The 12668-nt window shown below is 36.4% G+C and overlaps 1 protein-coding gene and 1 long non-coding RNA gene across 5 annotated transcripts in view; one reads left to right on the top strand and one right to left on the bottom strand.

Annotated features, from left to right (window-relative positions):
- LOC118430647 (homeobox-containing protein 1-like) overlaps positions 1–12668 on the top strand; it is a 62514-nt gene that overhangs the window by 21796 nt on the left and 28050 nt on the right. The gene's annotated exons all lie outside the window — the stretch shown is intronic.
- LOC118430927 lies at positions 5060–6152 on the bottom strand. Its single transcript, XR_004832909.1, has 2 exons — positions 5812–6152; positions 5060–5453 (listed from the first exon to the last, which is right to left on the bottom strand). It is a non-coding gene; the product is annotated as an uncharacterized LOC118430927 (long non-coding RNA).

Genomic DNA, 12668 nt, shown 5'->3' on the forward strand with positions numbered 1-12668 from the left:
TAAACGTTTGTGTTTGTATAGCCGTGTGAGAAAGATGTGAAGTTTAAGACCAACCCCTTACTATAAAACCACCCAATAAATTCGGCTAACGTAAACTACTAGAGCTCAGTCTTCTGTTGACTGTGGTGGAGTTCACATCGGGGAAGGCTGGCTGAGACCGCTGACCAACACAAATATATTTTCAATTCAATTTTGATATTAGGATACTACAAAAGGTATTGAAGTATGATTATACATAAAGCTTCACCTAACCCAGAAAATAAAGCAATGAAAATGCTGGCTTGTCTTACTCTGGTACTATGAGACATAACTGACAGTTACATGTACAGTCTACATAGCCCCTGTTGGTACACTTACAAACATACACCACATTATTAGCCATATTTCTAGACACATAAATATCAGAGCTAATTCAGTTATAAGGAAGATTTTCAAGTTGCAATTATGTGTTGTAGATACAAAAAGACACTTTGATACAAAGTTGGCAGAGCAGAGTTGAAAGTTTCAATTTGAACACAAGGTTGGTTTCCCAATATTTGAAAGTTATTAGGACCTTGATTATGTAACTTTGTTACAACTATCTGGATCATTCTGCAGGGTTTGATAGTGTTTCCTTGAAAACCAGTAGAGAAAAATATTTGAATTTTTGACCAGTATTTTATGCTAATCTGTCCCTGCCTTTGTTTCCAGCGTGTAGACAGTCTGGGATGTTTATTAGTTTATGTATTTATAGGGGTCAATTCACCACTCTAGCTGCTGGGATGGTCACAGTAGGGAGTACTTCCTTAGTGCTTTGCCCAGGGCACACCTGGGAGGTCTTTAAGGTTTGGAGAAAATCCTCTGTTTTGTATTTGGAACCTGTGTGTTTGTAAAAGCCGTGTCTGTAAAATGTAAAGTGTTATGTTTGAATAAATCCTCCGTTTTTTTGGGGAACCTGTGTGGTTTTTAAAACCCTTGTCTTTAAGATTTAAAGTATAAGTTGTAATAAAAGTCCTCTTTTTCTGCAAACATGTTTGCTTGTAAGAGCCGTGTCAGAAAGTGTAAGGTTTGGGAAAAATCCTCCTTTTTTTAACTTGTGTGTTTAATTGTTATAGCCGTGACCGTCAGATTGAAACAGTTAAATATAAATGTAATACTATTTTTTTCGGGGGAACTTGTGTGTTTGTAAAAGCCGTGTCTGTAAGATCTAAAGTATAATTTGTAATGAAAAGCCTGTTTTTTTTTCTCAAAACATGTTTGCTTTTAATAGCCGTGTCAAAAAGACGTTAAGTAATAGTTCAAGCCCGAGGGATGCCAACAAACTCCGAGAGAGCGGGGCTATACTATATCCACATAGACGAGCAATCTGCCCATGATTGAACTGACTTAGAGCACAGCCATCTGTCCGAAGCAAATCATAAATATTGACAAAGATTTACACTTTGAAATAGGTGAAAAATATATTCTTGGGAATCTTTTGGTGTGTGATTTTTTTCTCCAGGCCACATTTGGTCTTACTTTTGGAGTTCATTCAGTGGTGAGCAGAAAGCCTCCTGAGACACAACCTATACAAGACGTCTGAGACAGGTTGTCTGGAGAAATCCCTGGTGGACGGGTACCATGTGACTATTCTATCCAATCAAGTTTAACTCTGGCTTGTTTAGCGGGATTTTTGTACTATGTCAGACTCATAGAGGATTTCATTCTGGGAAAGGAGCTCCTGAAGTCATATCCTCTTTCGCCATGTTTGGTAACCAGTTTTGGGAGTACGTTGGAGTAGTTATCGATACAGGTTTTTGTTCATCAACTGTTTAATAGTGTTCAAACTGTAAGTGTCTTTGTTTTTACTTTTCTAGTTAAAAAGTGACTTAAAGGGCTGTCAAGTTTTTTTCAACGTGTAGTTTCTCATCAATTTTGTTTATCAATTCATCAAGTTCTCTTGTTTGTGGATCTCGGTAGACTTTCAAAAATGAGTTAGAATGTTACAACTGTCCATGTAGTTTTACTATGCTGCTTGTTGTTTTGAATACAAGATATTCCTGTATGATTTTTGTGTGGTCTCATTGTATTCCTACTAATCTAGGTCAGATGACCCTCCCTTGAAATGTCATGTTGAAGTGGGCGTCTTGAGTATAATCTGATTTATAGCGTTGGTTAGAGAACAACTGTCCCTTGAGAGGAGGGAAAGTCTGGCTCCTGGTTGGCTGAAACAGCATGCCAAGTTAGTTAGAGTACCTCTACCTCAAGGGACAGAGGTGCTCTAACTAACTTCTGACCATACTATGTGGATTTCAAAGCAAAAAATCCTCAACCCTGATTGGCTGAGGACAGATGGCTGTGCTCTAAGTGTAAGGTTTGGGAAAAATCCTCCTTTTTTTAACCTGCGTGTTTGAAATAGCCGTGACCATCAGATTAAAACAGTTAAGTATGAATGAAATGCTATTCTTTTCAGGGGAACTTGTGTGTTTGTAAAAGCCTTGCTGTAAGATGTTTGTTGATCTTTTTAATTTTTTTTTTACCTTGCAACCTGTGATTTTGTAAAAGCCGTATCTGTACGATAAAAAAAATGTAAGGTTTGGAGAAAATCCACTGTTTTCCTCTTGAAGCCTGTGTGCTTGTAATAGCCGTGTGTGTAAGATTAAAAGTGCAATATAAAAAAAGAAATACTCCGTTTTTTCTCGGAACCTTTGCGTTTTTTTTAATAGCCGTGTCTGTAAGTTTAAATATTTGGGTTAAATCCTCCGTTTTTTTCTCAGAACCTGTGTATTTGTAAAAACCGTGACAATAAGGTATATGATGTAAGATTTGGAGAAAACGTTCTGTTTTTTTCTTAAGCCGGTGTGTTTGTACTAGCCGTGTCTGTAAGATGTTAAGTGCCAGGTTTTGAGAAAATGCTCTGTTTTTTTTCCAGCCTATGTGTTTGTTATAGCCCTGTCTGTAAAAATAAATCAGCAATGTTAAAAAAAAAAAATTCTCCGTTTTTTCTCGAAACCTTCTTGGTTGTTCAAAACCTTGTTTGTAAGATCAAAAGTCAAATGTTTGGTTTAAATTCACCGTTTTTTTAAAACCTGTGTGTTAGTAATAACCATGTGAGAAAGATGTGAAGTTTAAGGTTTGGAGAAAATCCTCTGGTTTGTATTCGGAACCTGTGTGTTTGTAAAAGCCGTGTCTGTAAAATGTAAAGTGTACTGTTTGATTCATAATCCTCCGTTTTGGGGGGAACCTGTGTGGTTTTTAAAACCCTTGTCTCTAAGATGTAAAGTATAAGTTGTGATGAAAGTCCCTTTTTTCTCAAAACATGTTTGCCAGTAAGAGCCGTGTCAGAAAGACGTAAAGTGTAAGGTTTGGGAAAAATCCTCCTTTTTTAACTCTGTGTTTAATTGTAATAGCCGTGACTGTCAGATTAAAACAGTTAAGTATGAATGAAATACTATTTTTTTCAGGGGAACTTGTGTGTTTGTAAAAGCCGTGTTTGTAAGATGTTAAGTGTAGTGTTTGGACAAAATTCTCCGTTTTCTTCTCTCTTAAACTGTGTGTTTGCAATAGCTGTGTCTGTAAGATATTAAATGTATGCTTCGAAGAAAATCCTCCGGGTCTTTTTCGGAGCCAATGTGTAGGTAAAAGCCGTGGCTGCAAGATGGTACAAAGTACAATGTTTGGAGAAAATCCTCCTTTTTTTTCTCCGAGCCTGTAGGTTTGTAATGGACGTGTCTAAAGTTTGTAGAAAACCCACTGTGTTTCTCCTTGATCCTGTGTGTTTGTTATAGCCATGTCTGTAAGATTAAAAGTGCAATGTTAAAAAAAAAATTCTCCGTTTTTTTTAAAAACCTGTTTCGTCCTTCAAACACTTGTCTGCAAGATTAAAGGTCTAACGTTTGGTTTAAATCCTTCGGTTTTTTTAACCTGTTTGTTTGTAATAACCGTGTGAGAAAGATATGAAGTTAAAGGTTTGGAGAAAATCCTCTGTTTGTTTCAGGAACCTGTGTGTTTGTAAAATCCGTGTCTGTAAGATGTAAAGTGTAATCTTTAAATAAAATCTTCCTTTTTTTGTGGAACCTGTGTGGTTTTTTAAACCATTGTCTGTAAGATTTAAAGCATAATTTGTAATGAAAATCCTTTTTTTTTTCTCAAAACATGTTGATTTTAATAGCCGTGTCAGAAGAACGTTAAGTGTAAAGAGTAAGGTTTGGGAAAAATCCTACTTTTTTTAAACATGTGTGTTTGAAATAGCCGTGACCGTCAGATTAAAACATTTAAGTATGAATGGAATCCTATTTTTTTCAGTGGAACTTGTGTGTTTGTAAAAGCCGTGTCTGTAAGATGTTTGTTGAATTTTTTTTTTTTACCTTGGAACCTGTGAGTTTGTTATAGCCGTATCTGCACGATGAAATTGTAAGGTTTGGAGAAAGTCCACTGTTTTTTCTCTTTGATCCAGTGTGTTTGTTATAGTTGCGTCTGTAAGATTAAAAGTGCAATATTGAAAAAAAAAATCCTCCGTTTTTTTTTTCTCGAAACCATTGCGTTCTTTAAATGCCGTGTCTGTAAGATTAAATATTAGGGTTAAATCCTCATTTTTGGCGACGCCTCAGGGGCGGAGGCATTCTACAGTATTACGATTGCTTTGAAAATATTCCAAAAATTGCACGAATGCATTCCCCAGGGAATTCGTTTTGAGGTAGCCTTTGCCTGTTTGGTCTTTTGTCGGAACAGAAATGGCCTTTGTTGCTTGGTATTTTACCGTCACATTACTGTTTCAGGCAATTTGCTTCTTTCAGCACAAAAAAAAACAGTCATAATCACTGCATTAAGTACGTTTTTCTGTTTCTGGCAATTGAGATTTATATTTTTAACTCTCAATCGCTCTTTTGGTGTTCTTTGAGAGAAATAGGAACACTATATTAAAGCTTTAATGTTTAAAGTACATAGGTTTTTTTTGTTTCACCTGTGAACACAGTCGTATTTTGAATTTACTAAATCTGATTTGAAACAATTTTTATTTGCAAGATGTTTGTAGAAAACAGAAAAGGCCATGACTGTCCACATTTTAAAGACTACTCATTTAAAAAAAAAACGATCCACACAATTGCCTATACCTTTTATTTCATCAACATACACATCATATATACTTTTACCATATCTCAAGACACAAACACAGAGAATGTAAAAACCTGACAGAACATGGCAAAGATGCGTCATTCTTATAACTTTGGATTTACTTCTATAACAATGACACTTGGTAATACATTCAAGCAAAACATTTCTTTTGTAATTCTGTTGACCGTATAATAAATTGTTTGCATGCTGACAAAATTCCTGGAACTATAGAGTCAAGCCTGACTACATGTGCATTGACTTCCGTTTCGTTGAGGTGATAGATTGTGATGCGTTGTAAAGCTACGGTTACTATCAATCTGATTGCCGTCCAAGTTTAACTACTAATTTCTTGTGACTGTTGTCGTTGTCGCATTGTAGAGCTGAAAGAAATAATATAGAACAGGTTAGGTATAGTTGACGGACACAAACATATTCCATGATCAATATGTCAACATGAATGAATCCCTATGGGTTTCTTTAGATTGCTTAGCTGTCAAATGTCTTTTTTCACATAATCAATAAATAAAGGTTCGAAAAAACTAAGTGCCCAGTGTAATAGATCAACCAACACCCAACATCCACTCATAGGTTTGTACTAGTTTTCAATGCTTCCTATGTTTGTGCATTTAAGCCCCCTTGTGCCTTTAAAGGTCCATTTTTAACCCACCATTCTGCTGTTACCTCTATTACTTTGGATATTCAAACTATATGAGCAATAAGAACAATGGGGTAACAAACCTCGCTGTTCAGGAAAACTGTTTGAACAGCATCCGTCTGTGTAACTTGTTCTCTTGACAAGCTGTGGGGTCTGGTGGGGTCGTCTTCCCATCCTTCATATGTTGTAATTCCTTGTGAGAGAAAAAAAGAAAAATGTGGAATTACTCCCAACTTTGGCTTTACAGTAATTGCATACATTTGAAACCATTAGTTGTAAGAAGATGTTCGGGATTGATATTGCATGTAGTGATATATCCAGTGAAAAACTATATCACCCAGCACACCATGTTTCTGTTTTGTTATAGGGCTGTACTGCTCAGGACAGAATGATGTTACATTCTTCATAAATCACGATGAGTCATTGACGGATCTCTCTCTTTTTTCTTTATGAACAATATCACGGGTACTGGTCAGCCCCATGCAGTTTCAAAAGAAACAATTGTGTACTGAGGATACGTACCTTCCGAAGTGATTTTCTTTCAAACTTTTCATTTGAAACATCATAGCTTCTTCTCATATTTTGGCTAAAGATAGTCCCATTGGCGTTTAATTCAAAGGTAAGTAACAAATATCTTCGACTTCATCTTCGTGAGCACACGTGCGGTACTCAAGTTGGGCATTGAACAAACTATCTTATATAAGCCCTTCACAGATGTCACTACGCATGTGCGGCGAAAGAAATTCTAGGAATTATGTCAATGTACAAAAAATAACAAAACTGAAATCATTTTGAATTCATATGTTTCATTAACCAGACTACTGTAACTCATACACATGGTTCTAAGACTGTGGCCCTCATTCAAAATTAAATTCTTGCTATACATTCAAGATAAACATGTTAACACTCAACATATAAAGAGGGGAATGTGGGCTCTGATATCTTTACTTAAGCCCCTACATAATCAAATCCAATGACATATAACACAAAATTTCCTAGTGTAACTCCGGAAAATGTGACAAATTATATTTTGACAACAAATTCGTTTGCAATCAATGCTCACTATGCATCCATAGAATTATTTGGTACGGCCCTATCCCTAGCATGCGGCTAAACATCTGCATCGCAGGTGTGCCCCCCCCCTCCCCCATGACCTAGTGATTAATGAGTTAGCACGTGTTAAGCTACGCAGCTGGCCATGGGAAACAAAGGGAACAAAGACTTTTCCCCCAACAGCATGCTATCCTGTCTAGTAAGCGGGAGTATTCATTGCGCAGTTTCTCTTTTTAATTGGTCTAACTTAGGGGTGCCTGTGGTAATATTCCTTGTCATGTCAGCCAAGGAGATGGTCTGTCAGTTAGCTCTAGAATTTTGAAGAAACAGAACAGTCTAGCAAGCAGGCTAACCCTGGGTAGGTTCGTCGAGACAACTAGAACAATTAGAAACAACCACATAATAGTTTGGACAAGGATACGTAATATATGAAGCTGGAAAATGATGATCACTCACCTTTTGTGCTGTTCTGTGTCCGTCTGTCCCCAAGAAAACTCGGCCAAAGATTGCCTGAACGGTGACAGACTAGACGCCTGATTACGTCTGCTCCCATCCAGTACGTCTGCTCCCATCACTGGAGGGTCTTTTGTGTTCACTCAAAAAAAGTTCTCGAATGCTCTTCCCTATCTCTGTGCTCCGCCTTTGGGTTGATCTAACATGTAAACACCCAATAAGGTCCACCCTTCTCTCCTCCCACTTTTCCTCCCAACAAATAACGTCCAACGTACTTTCCACACAAATCCCCGCCCAGCTGTCTGTCCATCTGGTCATCAATCATTGCACTTTCTGTGGTAATTGATAACAGTACTAACACACAGCTATCTATATGTTGGTAACTTTCTATGAATTTATTTGGAGACACGATTAGCTTTTACAATGTCTATAGCATCTGTATTCTTCCTGTTATCCTTTATTCATCAATATCCATGGAACAAATCTAGATAACACACAGCCACAGGAAAATACCATATACAGCAACTTTTCAAAAGAGTCACAAAAAGTAGGAAGTCTACGTTAGGTCCACGATCGCGAACAATGGGACAAAATCTACTTTCCTTACAGCAAACTATTCCATGTGTTATACGTTCTGTGCAGAAATTGTTCAGTTTTGAGCATCTAAATTTGTTCTGGGTTTCAGAGAGCGGATATTTTCTGACTTTTTCTGAAGATTTGGTCTGATAACAGTGATCTTGCATTGTGAGTAGTTTACATATTGACACTGATGGTTTGTTTTCATGACTCATGAAAATTCACTGTTTTCTGCTGGATCATGTCTTTCAAGTTTAACGGCACTAACGTTAGCATCTGCAGTAAACTGTAAAGAGTCTCTGGACCCGTCGGACCTGTCGAATCCAAGGGTGATCCTGGCCGCTCTGTTTTGTATCGCTTGAAACTTGAAGTTGTTTTATCCTTTTCTCAGATGTACCCAGCCATGACAGTACCAGCTTAAATCAGTGCCACCTTCTGTCTGCGTGGATTGGAAGTTATTTACTCACTCTCAGCTCACTTGACCATGCTGATATTGCACTTCTTTACTGCATAGCCTATTTGAGATTCTAATGTAAGATTTAGATTTATTGATGTAAAATTTGCGTCAACAATAACGTGATAGTGGGTACTAGTAAATGTTTTGTTAAACACTGTCCCCTAAGCATATGATCCAATTGTACAGGTGGTGGTGCGAGTGAAACGTTTCCACATTTGTCCCCATGAACTCCCAGTTCTGAGCTTGTCAGTGGGCACCTGTTTAACACTGTCCCCTGAGTTCGGGTTCCAGTTGTACAGGTGGTGCGAGTGTTATGATGTACATGTAACAGACACAGATGTCCCCGAGGGCACGGTATAGTGGAATGGGCTGTAATTCGCTCCAGATGTCCTGCAGCTGGTCTGGCAGTCTGTGCTTTGGGACTCTCAATGGGCTACTTAGGGTCACCATTGTGACATTGTCAATCGGCCATGAGGCGATTAATCCCCTAATAAACCAACATTTTATCCATATGAAATGAATTCCACTTCGTCGTGGATTATTCTAGATATAATACGTTACGTCGTAAGTTATTCACAGTTCTCGAATCAAGTAGATCAGATTTGAAAAGACTAGATGCTACAGACAGATTTGAATGTATATAGATATAAATTGTCTACAATGGCACAACGCAAAAATAGGCAAATATAGGAGACAGTTTTGTTAACAATGTTATTAGAAAATATACTGTCACACTCATGATAATCCCCGCTCGATTGAAATTTGATATCGAAATTTATGCTAGCATTTATTGTTATAGTAATTAGGATATTCAGTCTTACCCAATACCTTTATTTCACACTCTGTGTAATAGTTCCTGCCATGCACTGCACCGTGTACAATTAAGGTCATTCATTCATAAACTGTCAAGGCACAGACAGTCCATATCAGAGACAAAGGGTGTCTATGACAGCAGAGGTCTTAATAAAACAAACAAACAAACAACTATTCAATCGTAACATTTCGTCGCCTGTGTTTTTATAAACACCATGCTTGTTTTTCTTAGTATCTGTGTATTTGTAAGAACCGTGACAGTAAGATGTACGATGCAAGGTTTGGAGAAAGTCTTTTTTTTTCTCCGAGCCTGTGGTTTTGTAATGGTCGTGTCTGAAAGTGTAAATTGTTAGGTTGGAAAAAATCCTATCCTTTTCTCCCAGACTGTTCTTAAGTAATAGCCATGTCTGTTTAATGTTAAGTGTAGTGTTCGGAGAAAATATTTTTTTCTCGGAATCTGTGTTTTTGTAATATACGTGTCTGTAAAATGGAAAATGTAAAGTTTGAACAAAACCCAATGTGTTTCTCTTTGATCCTGTGTTTTTGTTATAGCCGTGTCTTTAAGATTAAAAGTGCAATGTTAAAAAAAAAAATTCCTCCGTTTTTCTCGGAACTTGTTTAGTATTTCAAACCTTTTTCTGTAAGATTTAAAGTGTAACGTTTGGTTTAGATCCTCCGTTTTTATTAACCTGTGTGTTTGTAATAACCGTGTTAGAAAGATATGAAGTTTAAGGTTTGAATAAAAGCCCCCTTTTTGGGGGGGGGGGGGGAGGGGGGACCAGTGTGGTTTTTAAAGCCCGTGTCTGTAAGATTTGAAGTATATTTTGTAATGAAAATCCAGTTTTTTTTCTTTCTTAAAAAATGTTTGCTTTTAATAGCCGTGTCAGAAATACGTTAAGTGTAAGGTTTTAGGGAAAAATCCTCCATTTTTTTTAACCTGCGTGTTTGTAATAGCCGTGACCGTCAGATTAAAACAGTAAAGTATGAATGAAATCAAATTTTGTTCAGGGAAACTTGTGTGTTTGTAAAAGCCGTGTCTGTACGATGTTTGTTGATTTTAAAAGAAAAATTAAATCCTCCGTTTTTTTCTCAGAACCTGTGTACTTGTAAAAACCGTGACCGTAAGATGTTCGATGCAAGGTTTGGAAAAAATCCTTTTTTTTTCTTCCAGCTTGTGGGTTTTTAATGCCCGTTTCTGAAAGTGTAAATTGTAAGGTTGGGAAAAATGCTATTCTTTTCTCTCAGATTGTCTTTTTGTAATGGTCATGTCTGTTGAATGTTAAGTGTAGTGTTTGGACAAAATCCTTTTTTTTCTCGGAATCTGTGTGTTTGTAATATACGTGTCTGTAAAATGGAAAATGTAAAGTTTGAAGAAAACCCACCGTGTTTCTCTTTGATCCTGTGTGTTTGTTATAGACGTGTCTTTAAGATTAAAAGTGCAGGTTAAAAAATAAAATCCTCCGTTTTTTCTCGGAACCTGTTTGGTCTTTCAAACCCTTGTCTGTAAGATTAAAAGTCTAACGGTTGGTGTAAATCCTGCGTTTTTTTTTAAACCTGTGTGTTTGTAATAACCGTGTGAGAAAGATATGAAGTTTAAGGTTTGAAAAAATCTTCTGTTTTGTTTCCGGAACCTGTGCGTTTTTAAAAGCCGTGTCTGTAAGATGTAAAGTGTAATGTTTGAATAAAATCCTCCGTTTTTGAGGGAACCTGTGTGGCTTTTAAAACCATTTTCTGTAAAATTTAAAGTATAATTTGTAATGAAAATCCTGTTTTTTTTTTCAAAATATGTTTGCTTTCAATAGCCTTGTAAGAAAGACGTTAAGTGTATTGTTTCGACAGAAATCCTTTGTTTTCTCGGAATCTGTGTGTTTGTAATATACGTGTCTGTAAGATGGAAAATGTAAAAATTCCAAAAAATACACTGTTTTTCTTTTTGATCCTGTCTGTAAAAATTTTGTTAAATGTTACAATGTTAAAAACAAAATTATCCGTTTTTTCTCGAAACTTGTTTGGTTTTTCGAACCCTTGTCTGTAAGATTAAAAAAGTCTAATGTTTGGTTAAACCTTCAAACCACCGTACCTTTTTTGTGACATAGATTACCGTATGGTGTCAAAACTGACCCCAAAACGTTTTGTACAAATATAGTTTTTTGTGTGACTCTTTTTGTGATTTGTATATTATGTATAGTTTCATTAATATATGTGGGACAGTCTCACATGAGTAAGTGAGAATACTTCTAGCTCATTATCATAATTTATGCAAAAGATCATGAGGAGCACATTTTGCACCAACGCTGTTTAGACAGGGAAGGAGGTTTTTGATGCCTGTACCAACTTCAATGCCGTATAGCGCCTGGATGGCTTATGCTAGGGCCACCAAACTTGGTGATTTTTTTTAGAAAATGTTGATAGCAAAACATTTTATTAAATAAAGTATGCTCATCTTTGTTTATGTTGCCATGGCAACGGAATTCTAACAGACATATTTATTATGAAATTTTCTAATTTTGTATTTAACATTTAAATTTTAATGCTTTCTTGGCAAATAACAGTTATTTGTCACATCTTATAAAATTCATCGTAAATTTCACGACTCAATGTTCATATTTTATACTAATTTGATGACGTCATTAGTAAAAATCCAAGATATTGGCCGATATTACCTAGATGACGTCATAATGTCGTCATATAACATAATAATGGCACAAAAGTTCTTACAATAATTTTGGCTTACATGAACATTATTCTCTAAAAATTTCATGATCCTACAATAAGTAGTTCAGGTGTGGGTAACAAAAGTTTGTTTTAAAAAATGCTGGGGTCAGTTTTGACCCCACTGGACCATGCCTAAACTTTCTAGGATAACTTAATCAACAATGAGCTAATCTCGTTAAAAACGTGTCAGAAGTTGTAGGACATATATATTAACAAACTCCTGGAAGTAAATTTGTTTTCGACCAGAAATGACATAATGGCACACCTTGATATACGCCAGGGGTCAGTTTTGACCCCATACAGTGGTTTGAGTTTTTTTTTTTAACATGTGTGTTTGTAATTGCCGTGTGAGAAAGATGTGAAGTTTCAGGTTTGTAGAAAATCCTCTGTTTTGTATTCGAAACCTGTCTGTTTGTAAAAGCCATGTCTCTAAGATGTAAAGTGTAATGTTTGAATAAAATTCTCCATTTTTGGGGGAACCCGTGTGGTTTTTAAAACCCTGTCTGTAAGTTGTAAAGTCTAATTTGTAATGAAAGTCCTGTTGTTGTTTTTTTTTAGTCAAAACATGTTTGCTTGTAAGAGCCGTGTCAGAAAGACGTAAAGTGTAAGGTTTGGGGAAAATCCTCTTTTTTTTTTAACCTGCGTGTCTGTAATAGCCGTGACCGTCAGATTAAGATAGTAAAGTATGAATGAAATCCTATTCTTTTCAGGGGAACTTGTGTGTTTGTAAAAGCCGTGTCTGTAAGATGCTTGTTGAATTTTTTTTTTTATACCTTGGAACCTGTGAGTTTTTAATAGCCGTATCTGTACGATAAAAAATGTAAGGCTTGGAGAAAATCCACTTGTTTTCATATCGAAACCTGTGTGCTTGTA

This window comes from Branchiostoma floridae, chromosome 1 (assembly GCF_000003815.2).
Source record: "Branchiostoma floridae strain S238N-H82 chromosome 1, Bfl_VNyyK, whole genome shotgun sequence".
Lineage (NCBI taxonomy): Eukaryota > Metazoa > Chordata > Leptocardii > Amphioxiformes > Branchiostomatidae > Branchiostoma > Branchiostoma floridae.